General features: G+C 45.8%; 1 long non-coding RNA gene across 1 annotated transcript in view; it reads left to right on the top strand.

Moving 5' to 3' along the window:
* The first annotated feature begins 12,328 nt into the window (after positions 1-12,328).
* Positions 12,329-23,776, top strand: part of LOC114678130 (uncharacterized) — a 60,257-nt gene continuing 48,809 nt past the window's right edge. The window contains exon 1 of the long non-coding RNA XR_003729394.2: positions 12,329-12,680. This is a non-coding gene — a long non-coding RNA (uncharacterized LOC114678130). The remainder of the gene's footprint in view (positions 12,681-23,776) is intronic.

The raw sequence follows: 23,776 nt of genomic DNA, 5'->3' as shown, positions 1-23,776 counted from the left end.
CTCATTTCTAGGCAAGGTGAAGAAAGCTTTGTATACACATTAGTCAGAAATTGGCTCAGGCAGACCCTGGCCAGCTTGGGGACAGGGTGTAGCTCTTCAAATATATTCCAAAAGGCCAAGGACCATTCTCCAGAGAGGAGGACAGCTGAGAGACATTAGCGGTGTGGGCAGGGTGGGGTGCCCACCTTGGTGAGTGGGGTCTGGATGAGCAGCCTCAGCATTTCTTACCGTTTATCTTTGGACAAGTATTATTTGGTTTTTTCATCTTTTACAGTCAGTGTGTTCATTAGCACCTTTGATTTTAGTCCCAGAAACCCTAAAATGATGTGAAATGAAATCCAGTGATGAGCAGAAAAGTAGGAGGAAAGCTGAAAAAGGAATTGAGCTGGGTTCATAGAAATGCTTTCACTCTAAAGTTGTTTCTAGTTGTTAACTAAAAGTCACTTTTATTCCTCGGCATTTTACTGTTTGCAAAGCACTCTCAAATCTTTTTGACTCGGATGATCAGCACAGCAACCGTGTATGCGTGTGTGTGTGTGTGTGTGTGTGTGTGTGTGTGTGCAGCATCTCACTGTTCCCAGAGGAGTGAAGTGACTATCCCAAGGACAAGGGGCAAAGCCAGAGAGAGAAGCCAGGACCCGGCACCTCCCACCACCTTCCACCAGAGTTAGCCAAGTCCATCCACTTCTACATGTTCACTTAAGCACTATCACTCGGTCTCAAACACGTCTTTCGTCCTTCACTCAGAGGAAAATACAGGCTACTATGGGATACGATGTTCTTGAGCTATAACCTCATGTTTTAGGGTTACGATGTGAATATTTCCAAGCTTTTAAAGTTAGCCACCTAAGTTTATTCTTCTCTCTGTAAACGTGAAAGCTCCATGTGGTCTGCTTAGCTGCCTTTCTATCCACCCACCCCTTTCTGGGTTTAAATCAAGGTTTGCTTCTCTCTCCACTTGAGAAACGGGCTGGATGTTTTGACCAGTGAAAACATTTGGTTCCGTCACCAGCTGACAGCTGTTTGGCAGCACCAGGTGAGGCGATGGACTTCGCACACAGTAGGCAGGTTTCTCAGAGTTCTCAGGTTGGAGCAGAGCAAGGTGGCATGTCCAAGAAGCTGTCTCCCGGCCGCTTTATTATGCGCAGCTGCAAATCACTACAGTATGTCGTGGACGTTTTCCACTCTGCAAACTCAGCTTGTGACCGTATTTTCCCCCCTCCAGATGATAGACGACTACAGACTTTCATATCCAGGCCAGCAATCCTTCCTCCCTTCCTGGCTGCAGAATTCCTCCACTCTAGGGACCTCTCTTTCCACAATCTGACCACGTCTTGAAGGTTCTTTCTGATTATCCTCCCAGAAACGTCTGTTCTTGAAGCCTGCACCTCTGAAATTCAAGCATCTCCATAGTCACCGTCTCAACAGTTCACTTAAATTCTCTTCCTTGCCCTCAGCGTAATCATTTCTCCAGGCTATATATTTATACCATGTCTGCTTCCCTTACTCAGAGACAAGCTGTATGAGGGCAGGAACTGGGCCTGTCTTGCTCACTGAGGGCCCTGGCACAGACTAGGTGCTCAGTAAATACTTACTGAAGGCAGGCCTCAAGCTTTGCATGTCTTACCCCCCGAAACCTGCCCCACCCCTGCCAGGAAATGAGGAGGCAGGCTGGGAGATTAGATGATCCTCCCAGAGTTGCAGAGCTGATTCTACCTCATTCCTCCCAGAATTCCACAGAAGAGGGGTTCATAGCCCCCGTCAGGCTCTGCCTCTAGTGGACTGTTATCTCCTCCTGGGAACACCCACTCTGTACCAAGAGTAAACCCAAACAATAAGCAGACGTCAGCCAGATAGAGGTTTGTAGATGTTTTATTTATTTATTTTTAAAGACAGAGTCTCACTCTGTTACCCAGGCTGGAGTGTCCTGGCATAATCATAGCTCACTGCAACCTCCAACTCCTGGGCTCAAGCAATCTTCCTACCTCAGCCTCCTGAGTAGCTGGGACTACAAACATAACACCACCATAACCAGACATTTTAATATTTTTTAGTAGAGACAAGGTCTCACTATGTTGCCCAGGCTGATCTTGAACTCCTGGCCTCTAGCACTTCTCCCATCACGACCTCCCAAAGTGTTGGGATTGTGAATGTGAGCCACTGTGCCTGGCCTCATGGATGCTTTATGATGGACAGAATGTCAATAGAGAAAAGTGAGGCAGGACTGGGACAATGTTAGAGCTAACACTACACCCACACTGCATCATCTCAGCATGATGCCAGGTGAAAACAGGGCACTGTGATTCAGCGGACATGAGCAGAACACCCATAAAGGGAAACCAGATCCCTGGCCTATGGAAGAAAAGCTAGTTCTAGACCTCATCTGCTAGTATTGGTGTGGCGTATATTGCATAGGAGAAGAGGATAGTGTTAGAATTGAATGTGTGTGTCCCCCCAAATTCATAGGTTGAAACCCTAGCCCACAAAGTAATGGTGTTAGGAGGTGATTAGGTCTTGAGGCTGGTGCTTTCAGGATTGGGATTGGTGCCTTTATAAAAAGAGGCCAGAGAGCCAGTGAGCTCTCTTCACCATGTGAGGATTCACAGAGAAGTTGCTGTGTGCAACCCAGAAGAGGGCCTTCGCCAGCACCCAACCATGCCCACACTTGGATCTCGGCCTGCCAGGCCCCAGAATCATGAACAATGAATGTCTGCTGTTCATAGGCCAGCTCTAAGGTACTTTGCTTAGCAGCCTGAACAGACTAAGGTGGATAGAGACCTATGTTTGTTTGAACACACACTAGGTACCATCTTCCCATGGCATATTCCATATTGATTTCTTCATCACCCTGTCTATTTATCATCTAACAACCCATCGCCAACTTCATCCTCAGATGATCCAAAGTGACTTGTCATGTTCAAAATCCAATTTGGTTAAAAACAAAGCTGAGAGAAAAAAATCAGGTCAAAGAGGCAATGAGGGTGAGGAAAACCAAAGGCAAGCCAGGGTGAAATTGGCGTGTGAAAGTTTGACAATGAGGTCAGGAGACTTGGTAGAGGTAGGTCATAGATTTTGTGCTGACCTCTCCAGCAGCCAATGTTGAGAGCCATGTCATCAGGCACGTGATTGTGTCTGCAAAGTAGCACTAAACCGGTTGCTCAGAAGCCCATATGGTGCTAAGAGTAGCAAGATGATTTCTGGTACTAAAGCTGAACCTGGCTGGGCACAGTAGCTCATGCCTATAATCTCAACACTTTGGGAGACTGAGGTAGGAGGATTGCATAAGCCCAGGAATTTGAGACCAGCCTGGGCACCATAGTGAGACCCCATTTCTACATACACACACACAAATAGCTGGGCATGGTGGTGTTTACCTGTGGCCCTAGCTACTCGGGAGGCTAAGGTGAGAGCATCACTTGAGCCAGTGAGGTGAAGGTTGCAGTAAGCTAAGACTGTGCCACTGCTCTCTAGCCTGGATGACAGAGTGAGACCTGTCTCAAAATAAGTTAATAGGTAAATGAAATAGAGCTGAACCTTCTCCCACAAATCTTCATGGATGACACATGGGAGGATGACACTGTGAAGCAGTGAGAAACATCCTCGACAACGTCCGCCCAGTAACCACAGTGGGTGGTTTCTTAAAGCAGCTCAGTTGAGGCCCAGGTAGAACAAAAAAGTGGAGGAAGAATGAATTTGCACTCTCTTCTACATCCATCTTCTCCTGCCCTTGGACATTGGACCTCTTTGTTCTCTGGCCTTTGGACTCCAAAACTTACAGGAAGTTACATGGTCAGCTTCCTGGTAGTATAAGTTCCAGAGCCAATTCCCATCATAAACCCCCTCTTATATCTTTCTATATATCCTAACAATTCTGTTTCTGCTGTTCTTAGCCCTGAATTTATCACACCAGAATGAAAAACCATAACCTCTTTTTGAAGGGGGGTTAGGTGGGATAAAATTGAGATTAGTTAGGAGAATGGGTAGTCTCTAACTTCTCCATTCAGTACTTTGTTTTCTTCTCAACTGAGCATGTAACACTGCTGCGTGGTGGTCCCTGTAGTTCTATTTTTTGTTGCCAGTGAGGTGTTCACCTGTCCATTTGTACAGTCATCCACACCAGTCTGCATTAATACTCTCTCCAACCCTGTGAGTTAACCCTTACTATCTCCATTTTCAGTGGGGCCAAGAGGACTGAGTAACTTGCCCAAATTACCCAAGTAGTAAGTAGCAAACTCGGGTTCCAACCCCCCATCAGTCTGATTCCAAAGCTGGGATCTTTCCCTGCACCATCCCTGTTGGATTCTGCTCCTCCAGGTGACAGACCCAGGGAAAGTAAGAACTGAATGGTTTTCCTAATCTTACAAAATGGCAGCCAAGCCATGTCCATTCAGATATCAACTTTCTCACTCCCCAGTAGTCCCCAGGAACCCATGGAACAGCCTGTTCTTTTGACTGGATGGCAACCAGGAGGAATTTCAGTATTTTCTAACCAGAAGGCCTCACCCTTCTCACCCTTGCCTTTGTTTGCTGCTCTCTAGTTTTTCAAACGCAATCCCCCTGATTGACTGTGGGTGGCTGCCAAACACATCTGGCCCAAAATAAGTCCAGAATAGCGGTCAGTCATCCAGGTGTGGGGTAGACCCAGCCAATGGGTCATCTGCGGTCAGCAGTGCCACCCCCTGATTGGCCTGGGTCTGGCCCTCCCCCCTCATCTTTGGAGCCTTCCTCCTGAGGACAGGCCCTGGGGAAGGAGGAGGGAAAGGGACTGGGCCAAACATTTGGAAACACTTGCCTTGCAAAGAGTCAGCCAAAAAAAGAGAGATTTAAACATTTCTTCTACCACACGATTGAGGAAAGCTTAGCGTGAAATTTCATAATTTTTATGCTTCATTAAGATAAAGTGTCATAGATAATGTGCAGAACTTTGGTTTGTCTGCAGAAGTAGAATCCACCATGGACCCTAGAATGGGGAAGCTGCTGGGAACCGTGGAGGCTCCAGAGCAAACTCCTCTTATGTGGATGTGGAAATAGCCCAGAGAGGGAAAGGACTTTTCACACTAGAGGGTGGCTATGCTGGGATTTGACTCTGGGAATGAGGAAAACCAATGCTATTCTCTCCCTGCTCCTGCCTCTCAGCCCCTCCAGCCTGCCCATCAAATGGAAGGGGTCTCCAGGATGGGTGGTGCAGAGTGAGCAGGAGAAGGGGCACAGAGCATCAAGACCTTGTTCAGGAACAGGCAGTCACACTGTCTGAAGATCACCGGCCATGCATTTCCAGAAAATGCCATTGTTTTACAAATGCTACTGTTATTTAAGTTCAGGCCCCAGGCAAGCCAGTTTGCTGAGCACCCTTGGCTAGGGGCTTGTGGGATTATCATGACTGACCCTGTCTGTTGGCTCTCTAAGGTTGCAATGAGGAATCCAAGGCATAGAGAGCTGATGCAACACAACAATGGGAGTAAAGCCAGGATTTGTACCCAGACGATCCCTTCCTTCCTCTGGCCACCTGCAAGAGTTTTCAACAACCAAAAAATAATATTGTGTGTAGCCAAGGTTTTGTAGGAAGCGGAATCCCACCCAAAAGGGTCCATAGAGGCAAAATTTAATGAAGGAACTATTTACAGAACTGTGGGCAGGGTTAGGGAAGCTGGCAAGGGATGTAGAGGCTCTCGGTGCTCGTAATGCAGGAAGTCATCACCTCCTTTGGGTCTGAAATGATGAGGGAGGAAGTAGTGGTATTGGCAGTCAGTAACAACTATGGCAGGGACCAGGGAATGACCTGCTGCCAGCCACTTCTGGGACTTGTCTGGCCCCTGAAGGTGTTTAAGATTGCAACTTGGTCATCAGAAAAGCAAATCCCCTCCCTCTCTCCTTCTTCTTTCCCACCTCCCCCAACACCTGTGAGTGTCCTCACTGGCTGACCCCACCTGGAAGGCAGGGTGCAGGGGACCCTCAGTGCTGCAGCCTATGGATTAGATCCCAATGATACACCTGCTTTGAACCATATGGCATTTTCTATAAAAAACAGCCTTCGTTGCCAGCACTTAGAAGTTGGAGCCATCACATAAAAATCTGTATTTCTGGCTCCTTTTGAGGGAGAGGGAAGATTTGTTATCACTGGACCTGTGTTTCATTTGGCAGAGGGAGGCTGAAGCTGAACCACCACCCTGTTTAGGGCTGCTGTGTTCGCCAACCCCACTCTCTGTCCTCTCAAACCCTACCCTTCTTTGTCCATTGATGACTCCTGCCTGGGCCCCAGAGTTTGTTATGTTCTTGGAGGGAAGGTAGAAAAGCAGAGCCAGGGAGGAGGAGTGACTCTGCCAGGGTCAGCAGCACCAGGGCTGGCACTCAAGTCCTCTACCCTGCAGCCCCAGTTGCGTGTTCCTTCAAGGCGCATTTTGCTGTCTCATGGGGGCTTTGCCTACTACAGTGATTCACCTCAATCCCCACTGGATCTGGGACTCTTCAGCCTGTGCCATGAGGACACAGACCCCTGCAGAGCCCACCCTTCTCTGAGTTCATGTCAGAGAACTGGTTTTCATCTCAGGGTCAGCATCTCCCAGGCGTGCAGCTGGAGGAGGAAGCCGCCAACATGCGGGCCGATCTGCAGGTGGCTGGGCTCCGGGTTTTACAATGATCCCTCCCGTTTGTCCTGTTGTTTCATACCCCACAGTACCCCCACAGACAGTGTCCTGTGACCTCTGGGATGGCCCCACCAGATGAAGGAGGAGGGCTTCAAAGGGGGCTGCTGGGTCAGGGGGCAGGTGGCAGCAGTGGGGCTGAGCTGGGATTTGATCCTCTATGTAGGTCGTCTTGTCAGGAGTTCACTGCAGAACTGTGGAACTGGGTCTGACTGGTTGTGAGGAGGGGTCACCAATTTAGCTTTGGATTTCCCTAGATTGGCTGCATGGTAGTCCCAGGTCAGGGGCAGAGCAGGCCACACCCAAGCTTTTAGAGAAGCTGGGCTTACACTTTGGTGCTGTCTGATGCCACCAGCCCTCACTCCTGCCCATCTGTGGCCTATATTCTCAACTGAGACAGCAGAGATCCCAGCTCCAATCCAGACTCTGCTGCCTGGAGTGGCAGGGTCTGTCCTGTTCTGGCAGCACCTGCCCCTGCAACTTCATTCAGGGATCTCCTTCCTGCATTTCTTGTCCAAGGCTTGAACTCACTACTTTCAGCTCCAAAAACCATGTCTTCCTCATTTCCAAGGAGGAGCAGGGGCTAAAATCTTTTGAGCCCGCTCCCACAGAGTGAGGGCAGAAGAAGAGTGCTCATTCTGTATCATAGAGTGGAGTTCCTGGAGAGTCAGATCTGCCCTCAGCCACTATCTAAAACCTACCTCCTGCACAGCTCCATTTGTCTTCAAAGCCTTTGTCATCATTTGCAACATGATACATTGACTTACTTGGTTTTCATTGTGTCTCCCTGTTCTCATGATAGTGAGTGAGTTCTCATGAGATCTGGGAAAAAACACTCCCATGATTCAGTCATCTCCACCTGGTCCCACCCTTGACACATGAGGATTATTTAACTCAAGGTGAGATTTGAGTGGGGCACAGAGCCAAACCATATTATTCCACCCCTGGCCCCTCCCAAATCTCATGTCCTCACATTTCAAAGCACAATCATGTCCTTCCAACAGTCCCCCAAAGTCTTAACTCATTCCAACAATAACCTAAAAGTGCAAGTCCAAAGTCTCATCTGAGACAAGTCCCTTCCACCTGTGAGCCTGTAAATTCAAAAGCAAATTAGTTACTTCCTAGGTACAATGGGGTACAGGCATTGGGTAAATACATCCATTCCAAATGGGAGAAATTGGCCAAAAAGGGGCTACAGGCCCCATGCAAGTGTAAAATCCAATAGGGAAATCATTAAACCTTAAAGTTCCAAAATTATCTCCTTTGATTCCACGTCTTATATGTAGGTCACGCTGATGCAAAAGGTGGGTTCCCACGACCTTGGGCAGTTCTGCCCCTGTGACTTTGCGAGGTACAGCCCTCCTTTCTGGCTGCTTTCACAAGCTGGCATTGAGTGCCTGTGGCTTTTCCAGGCACATCGTGCAAACTATCAGTGAATCTACCATTCTGGGGTCTGGAGGATGGTGGTCCTCTTCTCACAGCTCCGCTAGGCAGTGCCTTAGTAGGGACTCTGTGTGGGGGCTCCAACCCCACATTTCCCTTCCACACTACCCTAGCAGAGGTTCTCCATGAGAGCCCCACTTCTGCAGCAGACTTCTCTCTGGACATACAGGCATTTCCATACATCCTCTGAAATCTAGGCAGAGGTTCTCAAACTTCAATTCTTGACTTCTGTGCACCTGTAGGCTCAACACCACATGGAAGCTGCCAAGGCTTGGGGCTTGCACCCTCTGAAGCCATGGCCTGAGCTGTACCTTGGCCTTTTTTAGCCATGGCTGGAGCTGCAGGGAGACAGGGCACCAAGTCCCTAGGCTGCACACAGAAAGGGTCCCTGGGCCCGATTCATAAAACCGTTTTTTGCTCCTGAGCCTCTGGGTCTGTGATGTGAGGGGCTGCCATGAAGGTCTGCCATGCCCTGGAGACGTTTTCCCTATTGTTTTGGTGATTAACATTCAGCTCTTTGTTACTTATGCAAAATTCTGCAGCAGGCTTGAATTTCTACACAGAAAATGGAGTTTTCTTTTCTATTGCATCATCAGGCTGCAAATTTTCCACTTTTATGGTCTGCTTCCTTTTGAACACTTTGCCACTTAGACTTTCTTCTGCCAGATACCCTAAATCATGTCTCTCAAGTTTAAACTTCCACAGATCTCTAGGGCAGGAGCAAAATGCCACCAATCTCTTTGTTAAAGCATAACAAGAGTCACCTTTGCATCTAAGAAGTTCCCAACAAGTTCCTCATCTCCATATGAGACCACCTCAGCTTGGACTTTATTGTCCATATCACTATCAGCATTTTGGTCAAAGCCATTCAACAAGTCTGTAGGAAGTTTCAAACTTTCCCTCATCTTCTTGTCTTCTGAGTTCTCCAAACTGTTCCAACCTCTGCCTGTTACCCAGTTCCAAAGTCACTTCCACATTTTCAGGTATCTTCATAGCAGCATCCCACTCCTGGTACCAATATACTGTGTTAGTCCATTCTCATGCTGCTATAAAGAACTGCCCAAAACTGAGTAGTTTATAAATAAAAGAGGTTTAATTGACTCACAGTTCCACATGGCTCGGGAGGCCTCAGGAAACTTACGATCATGGTGGAAGGTACTTCTTTACAGCACAGGAGGAGAGAGAATGAGTGCCGAGCAAAGGCAGAAGCCCCTTATAAAACCATCAGATCTTGTGAGAGCTCAGTCGCTATCATGAGAACAACATGGGCAAATTTGCTTCCATGATTCAATTATCTCTACCTGGTCCCACCTTTGATATGTGGGGATTATTACAATTCAAGGTGAGATTTGGGTGGGAACACACAGCCAAACCACATCACTTCCCCTCTACATGATGCAAACTTTACAGGGGTGGGGACTGAACCTGTGAGGTTCAGTGCTGTATCCTTTGTGCATGGAACAGTGTCTGGCATATCATAGGTGCTCCAAAGTATTTGTTAAATGAATAAATAAATGCCAATACATTGTTTGCCTCCCATGGGGTGGGTGTCTGCCCCTCATCTCTCTTGTCCTTTACCTGTCCCCACAGGTGCTATCCCCACTCTGAGCTGTCAGTCCCACCCCCTGGCCACTCCAAACTGAACTATGATGTTGCCACCCTCATTGATTCTGGGGGCTTCTACCTTCTGTAACCCCTGACACCATGCTCCCTGCTGGACTGGGCTAACATGGGCCATAAAACCTAGATTAGTTAATAATGCAAGAAACACTTCCCCTAGGCCTCCAATGGGTAAGGCTTTGGCCTTCTAAGTTTACAATCTAGGGGTTAGAGGAGGCAGAAAAACAATCAACAAACATGGCACCAGACCCTGGGAGTGGCCTGGATGAGGACAACAATGTCACATCCTTCAAGGGCGGGATCTCAGTGGGTTGTTGTGTGCCTTCGGTTGCAGATGCCAGAAGCCAAATGTAACCAGCTTAAGTCCAAGAGGAACATCTATTGGCTCAAGTCCTCAAAGATGGAAAAGGAGCATGAAGTGGACATTGCAGAAGGGCCAGCAAAGCCAGAAACACAGAGTGACATTTTCTTCACAAGGGTACCTGCTTCTCTTTGCACACTGTGGCTTAGTTTTCTTCTGCTACAGTTAACTGGGAGACATGCCCCTGAAGCCATGTCTGATTCAAGAGGAAAAGGTCTTCTGTCTCCTGCTCTCCCCTGGAAAATCCTTTGGAAGGATGTGGTTGGCTCACCTGGGGTACGAGCTCCCCCTTGGGCCCAGGACTATGGTCTAAGAGATGAGGCACCAGGCAGCCAGGAGATCTCACACACGCCTCTGTGAGCAGAGAGACAGGGCCTGCTACCAGACAAGGAGGGAGAGGGCTGGGATTGCACAAAGGGCTCTCTTTAGGTACTCCCTGGGACCTGGGTCTGCAGCCATATCACACCTCCCACTCCTTGGCCTGCCTAGTTGGGCTTCTTCCTGCCTGGTGGCCCATGCTGTAGAAGACCTTCATGCCTTGCTATTGAGACTGTGCACGCTATCACCCTGTGCCTAAGGCTACTGAGCTTCCACCCTGTCCCAGAATCTAGATGCCCTCTGTCCTTACCTGCACAACAGAATGATCGCTGCTGCCTACCCACCAGCCTCTGCATATGCCCTCCTCACACCCTCGCCCCCACCCCCACGAAAGCAAAATCCTATTACCTTGTGATACTCAGTGCAAGTGCCAGCTTCACCATTCTCAGCTATTCTTGGGCTCTCAATTCCCAGGCCCTCCTCAGACTTCCCTAGTCCTCTGAGCCCAGCAGGCTGCAGAGCCAGGGGCTGAGGGCTGGGCCATGATAGGTCCATGCCCTGGAGCATGGATCTGCCGAGTGGCTCTTTGTGGCTGAACAGGGGCCATCTTGGTTTAGTGCCTGGACTGGGATTTTTTCCTCTTTTCTCCCCCGTGCATCTCTGCCTGTCTCCCTGTGCAGATGGGAACCCAGGGAAAGGCTACCGGAGCCCTACTTTAAGTGATGTGCAAAACATCCCAGGGGCCAGCAGGCTAGTGCGGTGAAGGACAGGCTGTCAGGTGTGTGGGGGTAGGGAAGAGGGGGCTCAGTTCCCTTTGCCTGGTTACCTTGGAGCCCATCTTACTAAAGAGGATGGTTTCATTAGCTGGGCCCTGGTGTCCCAGAATTCTGGGTAAATAAATTATCTTGAGGATCCAACTTCCTGGGTGGCTTTGCCTGACTTTACTTCCTTGGAAGCAACCTTGAGTTCCTGGACACAGTTGTGCCTGCCACTTGCCACTCAGCTGTCCAGAGAGGACACACCAAGCATACCCACAGCGGGAAGCTCTCAGAGGGCACAAAGGCCCAGTGGTCAAAGCAAGCGGATGCAATAGAACAGGCTGAGGGAGCCCAATAGCAGTAGCACCAAGAACTCATTGCAGGCCAGGCATCCAGAGAGCACACTCCATGCCCACATGCAGCTCACAGTCCAGTGGCTGGCTGGCTGTGGGAGACGCCGGTGACTCACTCGGTACTGTTCAGCCCATGTGAATCATGGCGCCGCCGGTTGCCCAGGCCAGGCTGCCGGCCAACCTCTCTGCACAGCTGGGTAACATTAAGAACTTGGCGACGCCCGCAGCATGCAGCAGATCCTCTGGGCCCTCCTCTTGCTGTTGTTGTTGTCAGATGATGGGAGTTTGGGAAGCAAGTGAGGAGCATGTTCATTCTGGGCTGGGTCAAACCTGGGCAGGGATGAAGGGCAGGATGGGCCTGAGGTGACAGCCTGCAGGGCATCTGGCCCCTCTTTAGTTCAGTTGTCAGCTCTGAGCCATGGCATCCTGGGTGCATTCATGATCTTCTCCATGCCCCAGGGTCCCCATCTATTAAACGGGATATTGGGGGATCCTGGGAGGACCGGGTGAGAGTGTATATAGAGAATACCCAAAACAGTGCTGGCACATAACAGCTGCCCCACACACCTTAGCCATCCTGGGTGCCTCAGTCTCTCCTGTGTCCCTTTCTTCTCCCCCACGCCTCCCCATCTGTCACACCATTCACACATTCACACCAGCCACAGTTGGTGGGCATCCACGTTCTCTTGAGGGTCCACCTGCTCCTTCCCATCCTCTCTGTCTCCTCCCTCACCAAGATTTTCTTAATATTCTAGGCTCTAGAGTCCTAGAATGTTCCAGTTTCTAGCACTCTAGAACATTCTAGGCCCCACCAAGCATGTGCCTCTGTGTCTTTGCTCACTAGGTTCCCTCAGCCTTCAACACCTTGAGAGCTTCTTTGGAGGCCCTAGCAGGGGTGCGCAGCTACTTATATACCCTTGGCTGAAGACCAGTCCTCTCTGTCGGAGATTGTCTTAAGTGCAGCTTTGGGAGGGACGCGCACGGAGTGGTGAGGGAGGAAGGGGACACCTGCCTAGCCAGCCAGATCAGCCGAATCAACTTTGGCCATCAGTGGGGTGACAGATGTCACAGCCAGATCACCCTCACATTCCCCTAGCCTTGAATACCTTTCCCCATCTTCTTCACCTGGCACTTTTTCTTGTGGCAGGAGATGGCAGGATGAGATTGTGGTCTTCCATCCACACAGGTAAGTGACAGTCCTCAGCTCAAATCGCCTCCTCTGTGAAGCCTTCCTAATCTCACCTCCCCAACCAGGTGGACTCCTGTGCCCCATGGAGAGGTAGACATCCACATCCCACAATGGCCCACCCCATTGCTCCGTGCTCACCTCCAATTTCCTCCCACATAGGAGCTCCTGCACAGTAGACAGCCACTGGGGCAGGCTCGTGGGGGCAACCTCCCACACTTTTTGAAAGACTAAATGAAGGACTAACAGGAGATGGGGAAAACGCTGGCTTGGCAATTAGGAGAGCAAAGCTTCCATGTTCTTCCACACCCCTAATCTTTGTCCCAGACCTTGTCAGGCCTTGCTTTCTATTTGAGGACCCCAGGACTCTGAGAAGACCCAAAGCCAATCTGCTCAGTTGCCAGCTGAAAACCTCAAACTATCAAGAACATTGACCATGGTCTCCTTGGGTACACTCAGGAGCTTTATGAATGCTCCAATTACCCTGTAGTCTCATGGTAGGAGAGAGAGATGGAATTGGGAAGAGACCTGAGAAAGTTTTTGTTTTTGTTTTTGTTTTTGTTTTGTTTTGTTTTGAGATGGAGTTTCGCTCTTGTTGCCCAGGCTGGAGTGCAATGGCGGGATTTCAGCTCACTGCAGCCTCCGTGTTCTGAGTTCGGGCGATTCTCCTGCCTCAGCCTCCCAGACAGCTGGGAATACAGGCACGCACCACCACGCCCAGCTAATTTTGTATTTTTAGTAGAGATGGGGTTTCATTATGTTGCCTAGGCTGGTCTCAAACTCCTGACCTCAGGTGATCCAACTGCCTGGGCCTCCCAAAGTTCTGGGATTACAGGTGTGAGCCATCATGCCTGGAAAGACCTGAGAAAGTTACCATCATATTTCAGTTAATGAAATCCTTTGACAGCTTTCTGTTTTGAGTCCCCTACTGCATGTACATCTGTAGGGAGGCATGGAAGTGAGGTGAGTAGGGGATGTGGGGAGAGGTGGTGATATACCCAGATCCTTACAAACATCTAAAATTATTCAGGATTCATTTTTTAAAAGTTATCCAAAGATTAGATTCCCAGAAATGGGGAGAGAGTTCAGCCTCTGGAAGATTAACACTGTGCAGCTGATTTGTCCAAGTCCGACAGATTTTTCTCCCCGAAAGACTGCTGCGCCTTGGGACCCTGTAATGATACTGCTGGGAGCCCCAGCCCTCTTGCTTCTATTTCCTTCTCTCCATTGTCTCCCGAATGTCCCAGCCTCTTCCTGGCTAGTAGATGCTGATGGCCCTGAGTGACCATCCAAGTGGCTCCAAGCCTTGGATTTCTCTCCTAGGAAACAGAGAATAATTTTTCTCTATCATGCTCATAGGGAAGATGAGGGCTGTGGAGACAAAACGGGCTCAAACATGAGAAATAACAAATTTCCTATTAAATGTAAAATGGTGAAGAGGAAAAGGAAGTGGGCAGAGAGCTGGGACTTGTGGATCTGAGCCGTGGCTTCCTCTAGTTCATGAAGGGATGGACCTTGTTTGAGTCACTCACCATCTCTGGACCCTGGTTTTCCTGATGTATAAATAAGTGTCTTGGATCTGCTCATTTGGGGGATGTGGCCAGCTTCCACCTTCCAATCTTGCATACCCCATTTCCTGTCCTAGCAGCCCTGGAGGAGAGGTTCCCATCAGGTTTGGTGAAAGTTTCTTTCCAAACGATATGGCCATGGAATGCTGGGTTGGGATCTACTCAGAGGCTGCGGCTCCCTCCATCTCCAAGACCACGCCAGCAGACTGGGTTCTCACATTTTGAAGCATGCTATGGAATCTGACCTGGCCTGGATTTCCCAGCAGTGGGGTTATGTCTTTCTGACTTGGCCATCTGAAGTAGGACCCCAGGCAAGAGGACACCTTCTCAGAAACTGCTTCTTGTTTATGAAAGTCATTCATCACTGTTCATGGCAGAATTTCCTCCAGGATTGGTTTCTCCAGCAGTGAGCTGTCACACCAATACCACGTAGAAAGCTTGGGGGTTGAGGGTGCTAGAGTCTTGGGCCAATCATGATGTAGATGCGGATATGAGCTCCAGTTCCTTCCTGGTTTTGCCACTTCCTAGCCATGTAGCCTCAGAGAAATCACTTGACATTCCAAGTGGGATGGGGGTGATTGGATCACGGGGGCCATTTCTCCCATGCTGTTCTCCTGAGAGTCAGTGAGTTCTCACAAGATCTGATGGTTTTATAAGTGTTTGGAAGTTCCCCTTTCGCTCTTCTCTCTACTGCTGCCTTGTGAAGAAGGTGCCTGCTTCCCCTTAGCCTTCTGCCATGATTGTAAGTTTTCTGTGGCCTCCCCAGCCATGTGGAACTGTGAGTCCATTAAATCTCTTTCCTTTATAAATTATCCAGTCTCGGACAGTTCTTTGTAGCACTGTGAAAACAGACTAATACACCCCCAAACCTGGCTACCCCATCCATCAAAGAGGGACAATAATAGTGTGGCCAATAATTAGATTGCATTCCCCCAAAGCAGATCCCAATACATGGATTTGATTAAAGTAATTCATTTGGTGATGACTCAGGAGTCAGGGGTCAGGACTGAGAAGTGAGACAGGAAGGGAGGTAAATTCATTCAAGTGGGAAGATGGGCAGGTCTTCACCAAGGGCAACCAGGCTTGATCCCCCTGGAGCCTCTGCAGGAGTACATGGCACACACCTCAGAGCTGCTCCACTGTGGGGTGAGGAACCTGGGTGTTTATCCATTATCTGTGGGCAGTTCTTAGGATGTTAGTGCCTCAGAACGCCCACCTACCTCGTGTGTGGACCAAGCACGCCCCTGTGACCAGAGAACACCCTCAGCCACAGAGATGCAGGAAGTCAAGGCTATGTTTGGGAAGTCTAGGGTAGGCAGAGGGGCATGGGCCAGGTGCTGATGGTGCCTGCTGTGCCAACTTGGTTGCTATGAGGGTGACGCTTACAACAGTGCCTGGCATGTGACCACCTCCAAAGAACTCACTTATTATTACTATTAGCTATGCCCCAACTTCCTCCATTCCAAGTGAACCCAGAGTTTGTTTCAGCATCAACCTTTCTCCTCGTAGCCATGGGTTTCAACGGAGGCTGACTCCAGCCCAGCTCCATGGCTGGGGTCTTGGCCGGTATAAATCAATCGTGGCCCCCATCTATAGTACCTTTTCTAAAATTTTCCTCAGGAGAGGAACCAGAGCACAGGTTTACCTCCAGGATAAGCTTATCACCTTCTCACAGGGTCAATATCTGTGTTTCCTTCTTTAAGAGAACAAAAGTCTAGGTTGGGGAAGTTCTCCTGGATAATATACTGAAGAGTGTTTTCCAACTTGGTTCCATTCTCCCAGCCACTTTCAGGTACACCAAAAAAATGTAGGTTTGGTATTTTCATGTAGTTCCATATTTCTTGGAGTCTTTGTTCATTATTTTTCATTCTTTTTTCTCTAATCTTGTCTTCACACTTAATTTCATTGATTTTCAATATCTGATATCCTTTCTTCTGCTTGATTGATTCAATTATTGATACCTGTGAATTCTTCATGAAGTTCTCATGCTGTGTTTTTCAGCTCCATCAGGTCATTTATGTTCTTCTCTAAACTTCTTATTCTAGTTAGCAATTCCGCTAATGTTTTTTCAAGGTTCTTAGCTTCCTTGCATTGGGTTAAAACATGCTCCTTTAGCTCAGAGGAGTTTGTTATTATCCACCTTCTGAAGCCTACTTCTGTTAATTCATCAAACTCATTCTCCATCCAGTTTTGTTCCCTTGCTTGCAAGAAGTTGTAATCCTTTGCAGAAGAAAAGGTATCTGGTTTTTGGAATTTTCAGCCTCTTTGCACTGGTTTTTCATCATTTTCATGGGTTTATCTGCCTTTGGTCTTTGATGTTGGTGACCTTCAATTGGGGTTTTCGTGTGGATATCCTTTTTGTTGATGTTGATGCTATTCCATTCTGTTTGTTAGTTTTCTCTCTAACAGTCAGGCCTCTCTGCTACAAGTCTTCCACTCTAGACCCTGCTTTCCTGGGTATCACCAGTGGAGGCTGCAGAACAGCAAAGATTGTGGCCTGTTACTTCCTCTGGAAGCTTCATCCAGAGGGGCACCTACCAGGTGCCAGCTGGAGCTCTCCAAGATACTCCTCAAGAAGAGCAACCCCAAGACACATAATCATCAGATTCACCAAGGTTGAAATGAAGGAAAAAAATGTTAAGGGCAGCCAGAGAGAAAGGTCGAGTTATCCACAAAGGGAAGCCCATACATTAACAGCGGATCTCTCTGCAGAAACCTTACAAGCCAGAAGAGAGTGGGGGTGAATATTCAACATTCTTAAAGAAAACAATTTTCTGTCATCCTGATACCAAAGCCTGGCAGAGACACAACAAAAAAAAGAGAGAATTTTAGACCAATATCCCTGATGAACATCGATGCAAAAATCCTCAATAAAATACTGGCAAACTGAATCCAGCAGCACATCAAAAAGCTTAGCCACCATGATCAAGTGGGCTTCATCCCTGGGATGCAAGGCTGGTTCAACATATGCAAATCAATAAACACAATCCAGCATACAAACAGAACCAAAGACAAAAATCACATGATTCTCTCAATAGATGCAGAAAAGACCTTTGACAAAATTCAACAGCCCTTCATGCTAAAAACTCTCAAAAAATTCGGTATTGATGGAATGTATCTCAAAATAATAAGAGCTATTTATGACAAACCCACAGACAATATCATACTGAATGGGCAAAAACTGGAAGCATTCCCCTTGAAAACTGGCACAAGACAGGGATGCCCTCTCTCACCACTCCTATTCAGCATAGTGTTAGAAGTTCTGGCCAGGGCAATAAGGCAGGAAAAAGAAGTAAAGGGTATTCAATTAGGAAAAGAGGAAGTCAAATTGTCCCTGTTTGCAAATTACATGATTGTATATTTAGAAAACCCCATCATCTCAGCCCAAAATCTCCTTAACCTGATAAGCAACTTCAGCAAAGTCTCAGGATACAAAATCAATGTGCAAAAATCACAAGCATTCTTATACACCAATAACAGACAAACAGACAGCCAAATCATGAGTGAACTCCCATTCACAATTGCTTCAGAGAGAATAAAATACCTAGGAATCCAACTTACAAGGGATGTAAAGGACCTCTTCAAGGAGAACTACAAACCACTGCTCAATGAAATACAAGAGGACACAAACAAATGGAAGAACATACCATTTACATGAACTGTAAACTAGTTCAGCCATTGTGGAAAACAGTGTGGCGATTCCTCAAGGATCTAGAACTAGAAATACCATTTGATCCAGCCATCCCATTACAGGGTATATACCCAAAGGATTATAAATCATGCTGCTATAAAGACACATGCACACGTATGTTTATTGCAGCACTATTCACAATAGCAAAGACTTGGAACCAACCCAAATGTCCATCAATGACAGATTGGATTAAGAAAATGTGGCACATATACACCATAGAATACTATGTAGCCATAAAAAAGGATGTGTTCATGTCCTTTGTAGGGACATGGATGCAGTTGGAAACCATCATTCTCAGCAAACTATCACAAGAACAGAAAATCAAGCACCACATGTTCTCACTCATGGGTGGGAATTGAACAATGAGATCACTTGGACACAGGAAGGGGAACATCACACACTGGGGCATGTTGTGGAGTGGAGGGAGGGGGAAGGGATAGCATTAGGAGATATACCTAATGTAAATAACAAGTTAATGGGTGCAGCACACCAACATGGCACATGTATACATATGTGACAAACCTGCACATTGTGTGCATGTACCCTAAAACTTAAAGTATAATAAAAAATAAAAATAAAAATAAAAAAAGAAAACAATTTTCAACCCAGAATTTCATATCCAGCCAATCTAAGCTTCATAAGCGAAACAGAAATAAAATCCTTTACAGAGAAGCAAATGCTGAAGGATGTTGTCACCACCGGGCCTGCCTTAAAAGAGCTCCTGAAGGAAGCACTAAGTATGAAAAGGAAAAACCAGTACCAGCCACTGCAAAAACATACCAAATTGTAAAGACCATCGACACTATGAAGAAACTCCATCAACTAACAGGCAAAATAACTAGCTAACATCATAATGACAGGATCAAAGTCACACATAACAATATTAATTTTTGCTGGGAATAGGCCCCCAAATCTGGCCATAAACTGGCCCCAAAACTGGCCATAAAGAAAATCTCTGCAGCACTGTGACATGTTCATGATGGCCATCACACCCACACTGAAGGTTTTGGGTTTACCAGAATGAAGGTAAGGAACACCTGGCCCACCCAGGACAGAAAGCTGCTTAAAGGCATTCCTAAGCCACAAACAATAGCATGAGCAATCTGTGCCTTAAGGACATGTTCCTGCTGCAGGTAACTAGCCAGAGCCCATCCCTTTATTTCAGCCTATCCTTTTGTTTCTCATAAGGAATACTTTTAGTTAATCTATAATCTATAGAAACAATGCTTATCACTGACTTGCTGTCAATAAATACGTGGGTAAATCTCTGTTCAGGGCTCTCAGCTCTGAAGGCTCTGAGTCCCCTGATTTCCCACTCCATATGCTATATTTCTGTGTGTGTGTCTTTAATTCCTCTAGTGCCACTGGGTTATGGTCTCCACGACTGAGCTGGTCTCGACAACTTTAAATGTGAACAGGCTAAATGTCCCAATTAAAAGACACAAACTGGCAAATTGGATAGAGTCAAGACCCATCAGTATGCTGTATTCAGGATACCCATCTCACATGCAGAGACACACAAAGGCTCAAAATAAAGGGATAGAGTAATATTTACCAAGCAAATGGAAAGAAAAAAAAAAGAAAAAGAAAAAGAAAAAAAGCAGAGCTTGCAATTCTAGATACACAAAGGCTCAAAATAAAGGGATAGAGGAATATTTACCAAGCAAATGGAAAGCAAAAAAAGAAAAAAAAGAAAAAAAGCAGAACTTGCAATTCTCATCTCTGATAAAACAGACTTTATACCAACAAAGATCAAAATAGACAAAGAAGGGCATTACATAATAGTAAAGGGATCAATGCAACAAGAAGAGCTAACTTTCCTAAATATATATGTACCCAATACAGGAGCACCCAGATTCATAAAGCAAATTCTTAGAGACCTGCAAAGAGACTTAGACTCCCACACAATAATAGTGGGAGACTTTAACACCCCACTTTCAATATTAGATAAATCCACGAGACAGAAAAATTAACAAGGATATTCAGGACTCGAACTCAGCTCTGGACCTAGCAGACCTAGTAGACATCTACAGAGCTCTCCACCCCAAATCAACAGCATATACATTCTTCTCAGCACCACATTGCACTTATTCTAAAATAGACCACATAATTGGAAGTAAAACACTCCTTAGCAAATGCAGAAGCATGGAAATCATAGCAAACAGTCTCTCAGACCACAGTGCAATCAAATAAGAACTCAGAATTAAGAAACTCACTCAAAACCGCACAACTATATGGAAACTGAACAACCTGCTCCTGAATAACTACTGGGCAGAAACCAGGAAGGTCTTGGAAACCAATGAGAACAAAGGCACAACGTACCAGGATCTCTGGGACACAGCTAAACGAGTGTTTAGAGGGAAATTTATAGCTCTAAATGCCCACAGAAGAAAACAGGAAAGATCTAAAATTGACACCCTAACATCACAATTACAAGAGCTAGAGAAGCAAGGGCAAACAAATTTAAAAGCTACTAGAAGACAAGAAATAACTAAGATCAGAGCAGAACTGGAGGAGATAGAGACACAAACACACACACAAAAAAATACTTTCAAAAAATCAATGAATCCAGGAGCTGGTTTTTTGAAAACGTTAACAAAATAGATAGATGACTAGCCAGGCTAATAAAGAAGAAATGAGAGAAAAATAAAATAGACACAATAAAAAATGATTAAGGGGATATCCTCACTAATCCCACAGAAATACAAACTACCAACAGAGAATACTGTAAACAGCTTTATGCAAATAAACTACAAAACCTAAAAGAAATGGATAAATCCCTGGACACATACAGCCTCCCAGGACTAAACCAGGAAGAAGTAGAATCCCTGAATAGACCAATAACGAGTTCTGAAATTGAGACAGTAATTAATAGCCTACCAACCAAAAAAAGTCCAGGACCAGATGGATTCACAGCCAAATTCTACCAGACATACAAAGAGGAGCTGGTACCATTTCCTCTGAAACTATGCCAAACAATCAAAGAAGAGGGACTCCTCCCTAACTCATTTTATGAGGCCAGCATCATCCTGATACCAAAACCTGGCAGAGACACAACAAAAAAAGAAGACTTCAGGCCAATATCCCTGATGAACATTGGTGTGAAAATCCTCAATAAAATACTGGCAAACCGAATCCAGTAGCAAGTCAAAAAGCTTATCCATCATGATCAAGTTAGCTTCATCCCTAGGATGCAAGGTTGGTTGAACACACGCAAATCAATAAACAGAACCAATGACAAAAAACACATGATTATCTCAATAGATGCAGAAAAGGCCTTTGATAAAATACAGCATCCCTTAATGTTAAAAACTTTCAATAAACTATATATTAATGGAATGTGTCTCAAAATAATAAGAGCTATTTTGACAAACCCACAGCTAATGTCATTCTGAATAGGCAAAACTCAAAACATTCCCTCTGAAAACCGGCACAAGACAAGGATGCCCTCTCTCACCACTGCTATTCGACATAGTATTGGAAGTTCTGGCCAGGGCAATTAGGTAAGAGAAAGGAATAAATGGTATTCAAATAGGAAGAGAGGAAGTCAAATTTTCTCTGGTTGCAGATGACATGATTATATATTTAGAAAACCCCATTGTCTCAGCCTAAAAACTTCCTAAGCTGATAAGCAATTTCAGCAAAGTCTTGGGATACAAAACCAATGTGCAAAAACAACAAGCATTCCTATATGCCAATAATAGACAGAGAGCCAAATCATGAGTGAACTCCCATTCACAATAAAATATCTAGGAATACAGCTTACAAGGGATGTGAAGGACCTCTTCAAGGAGAACTACAAACCACTGCTTAAGGAAATAAGAGAGGACACAAACAAATGGAAAAACATTCTATGCTCATGGATAGGAAGAATCAATATCATGAAAATGGCCCTACTGCCCAAAGTAAATTATAGATTCAATGCTATCCCCATCAAACTACCATTGACTTTCTTCACAGAATAAGAAGAAACTACTTTAAATTTCATCTGGAACCAAAAAAGAGCCCGTATAGCCAAGACAATCCTAAGGAAAAAGAACAAAGCTGGAGGCATCACGCTACCTGACTTCAAACTATACTACAAGGCTACAGTAACCAAAACAGCATAGTACTGGTATTAAAACAAATATATAGACCAAAGGAACAGAACAGACACCTCAGAAATAACGCCACACATCTACAAACATCAGATCTTTGACTAACCTGACAAAAACAAGCAATGGGGAAAGGATTCTCTATTTAATAAATGGTATTCGGAAAACTGGCTAGCCATATGCAAAAAACTGAAACTGGACCCCTTCCTTACATCTTATACAAAAATTAACTCAAGATCAATTACAGATTTAAAGGTAAGACCTAAAACCATAAAAAGCCCAGTAGAAACCCTAGGCAATACCACCCAAAACATAGGTATGGGCAAAGACTTCATGACTAAAACACCAAAAGCAATAGCAACAAAAGTCAAAATTGACAAATAGGCTCTAAATAAACTAAAGAACTTCTGCACAGCAAAAGAAACTAGCATCAGAGTGAACAGGTAACCTACAGAATGGGAGAAAAATTTTGCAGCCTATCCATCTGACAAAGGGCTAATATCCAGAATCTACAAGGAACTTAAACAAATTTACAAGAAAAAACAAACAACCCCATCATAAAGTGAGTGAAGGATGTGAAGAGACGTTTCTCAAAAGAAGACATTTATGTGGCCAACAAACATGAAAAAAAGCTCATCATCACTGGTCATTAGAGAAATGCAAGTCAAAACCACAGTGAGAGAATGTAAATTAGTTCAACCATTATGGAAGATATTGTGGCAATTTCTCAAGGATCTAGAACCAGAAATACCATGTGAACTAGCAACTCCATTACTGGATATATACCCAAAAGATTATAAATCATTCTACTATAAAGACACATGCACACATATGTTTATTGAAGCACTATTTACAATATCTAAGGCTTGGAACTGACCCAAATGCCCATCAATGATTAACTGGATAAAGAAAATGTGGTGCAGATACACCATGGAATACTATGTAGTCATAAAAAAGGATGAATTCATGTTCTTTGCAGGGACATGGATGAAGCTGGAAAGCATGATTCTCAGCAAACTAACACAGGAACAGAAAACCAACAACACATGTTCTCACTCATAAGTGGAAGCTGAATAATGAGAACACATGGACACAGAGAGGGGAACATCAGACACTGGGGCCTGTTGGGGGGTGTGGGGCTAGGGGAAGGATAGCATTAGGACAAATGCCTGATGCAGATGATGGGGTGATGGGTGCAGCAAACCACTATGGCAGGTGTATACCTATGTAACCTGCACGTTCTGCACATGTATCCCAGAACTTAAAGTATAATAATAATAAAAAAAGAAAACAAAAGGCTTTGGCATTTTTCCTTTAGTACCCTCCCTGTCTTCACAAAGGTCTCGGGTTTGCAGTCAATGTGCCTGTTTCTTGTTCTGACGTCTGGAGGGCTGGGCCTAGAAAGGAGGAAGGCAGTCATTTGTGATGAAACTGAGAAAGTTGAATGAAGCTTCCACATTCTTGCAAATTCACACCTTCTCTGAGTGCTGCACTTAGCTACATGCTAAGTATTTTGGTGCCTTCTGGGGGCCTGGGAGGCTGGATGAAATTATTGAGTTATGAAGTAATTTTACTTGGAATGAATACTGAATTTTTTTCTTGCAACAAAGAGACACTAACATGTATCTGACTTTTTTTTTCTTGGTAATTAATTTTAGGAAGTACTTGTGAATGCAATCAAGATGAGGGTGGACAAAGTCATACTGGGCGTCGTCTCAGAGCTGTAGAGCCAAACAACAGCCT

The sequence above is a fragment of the Macaca mulatta genome, chromosome 5 (assembly GCF_049350105.2).
Source record: "Macaca mulatta isolate MMU2019108-1 chromosome 5, T2T-MMU8v2.0, whole genome shotgun sequence".
Lineage (NCBI taxonomy): Eukaryota > Metazoa > Chordata > Mammalia > Primates > Cercopithecidae > Macaca > Macaca mulatta.
The sequence above is the reverse complement of the archived record's forward strand: the minus strand, read 5'-3'. Positions and strand labels throughout refer to the sequence as shown.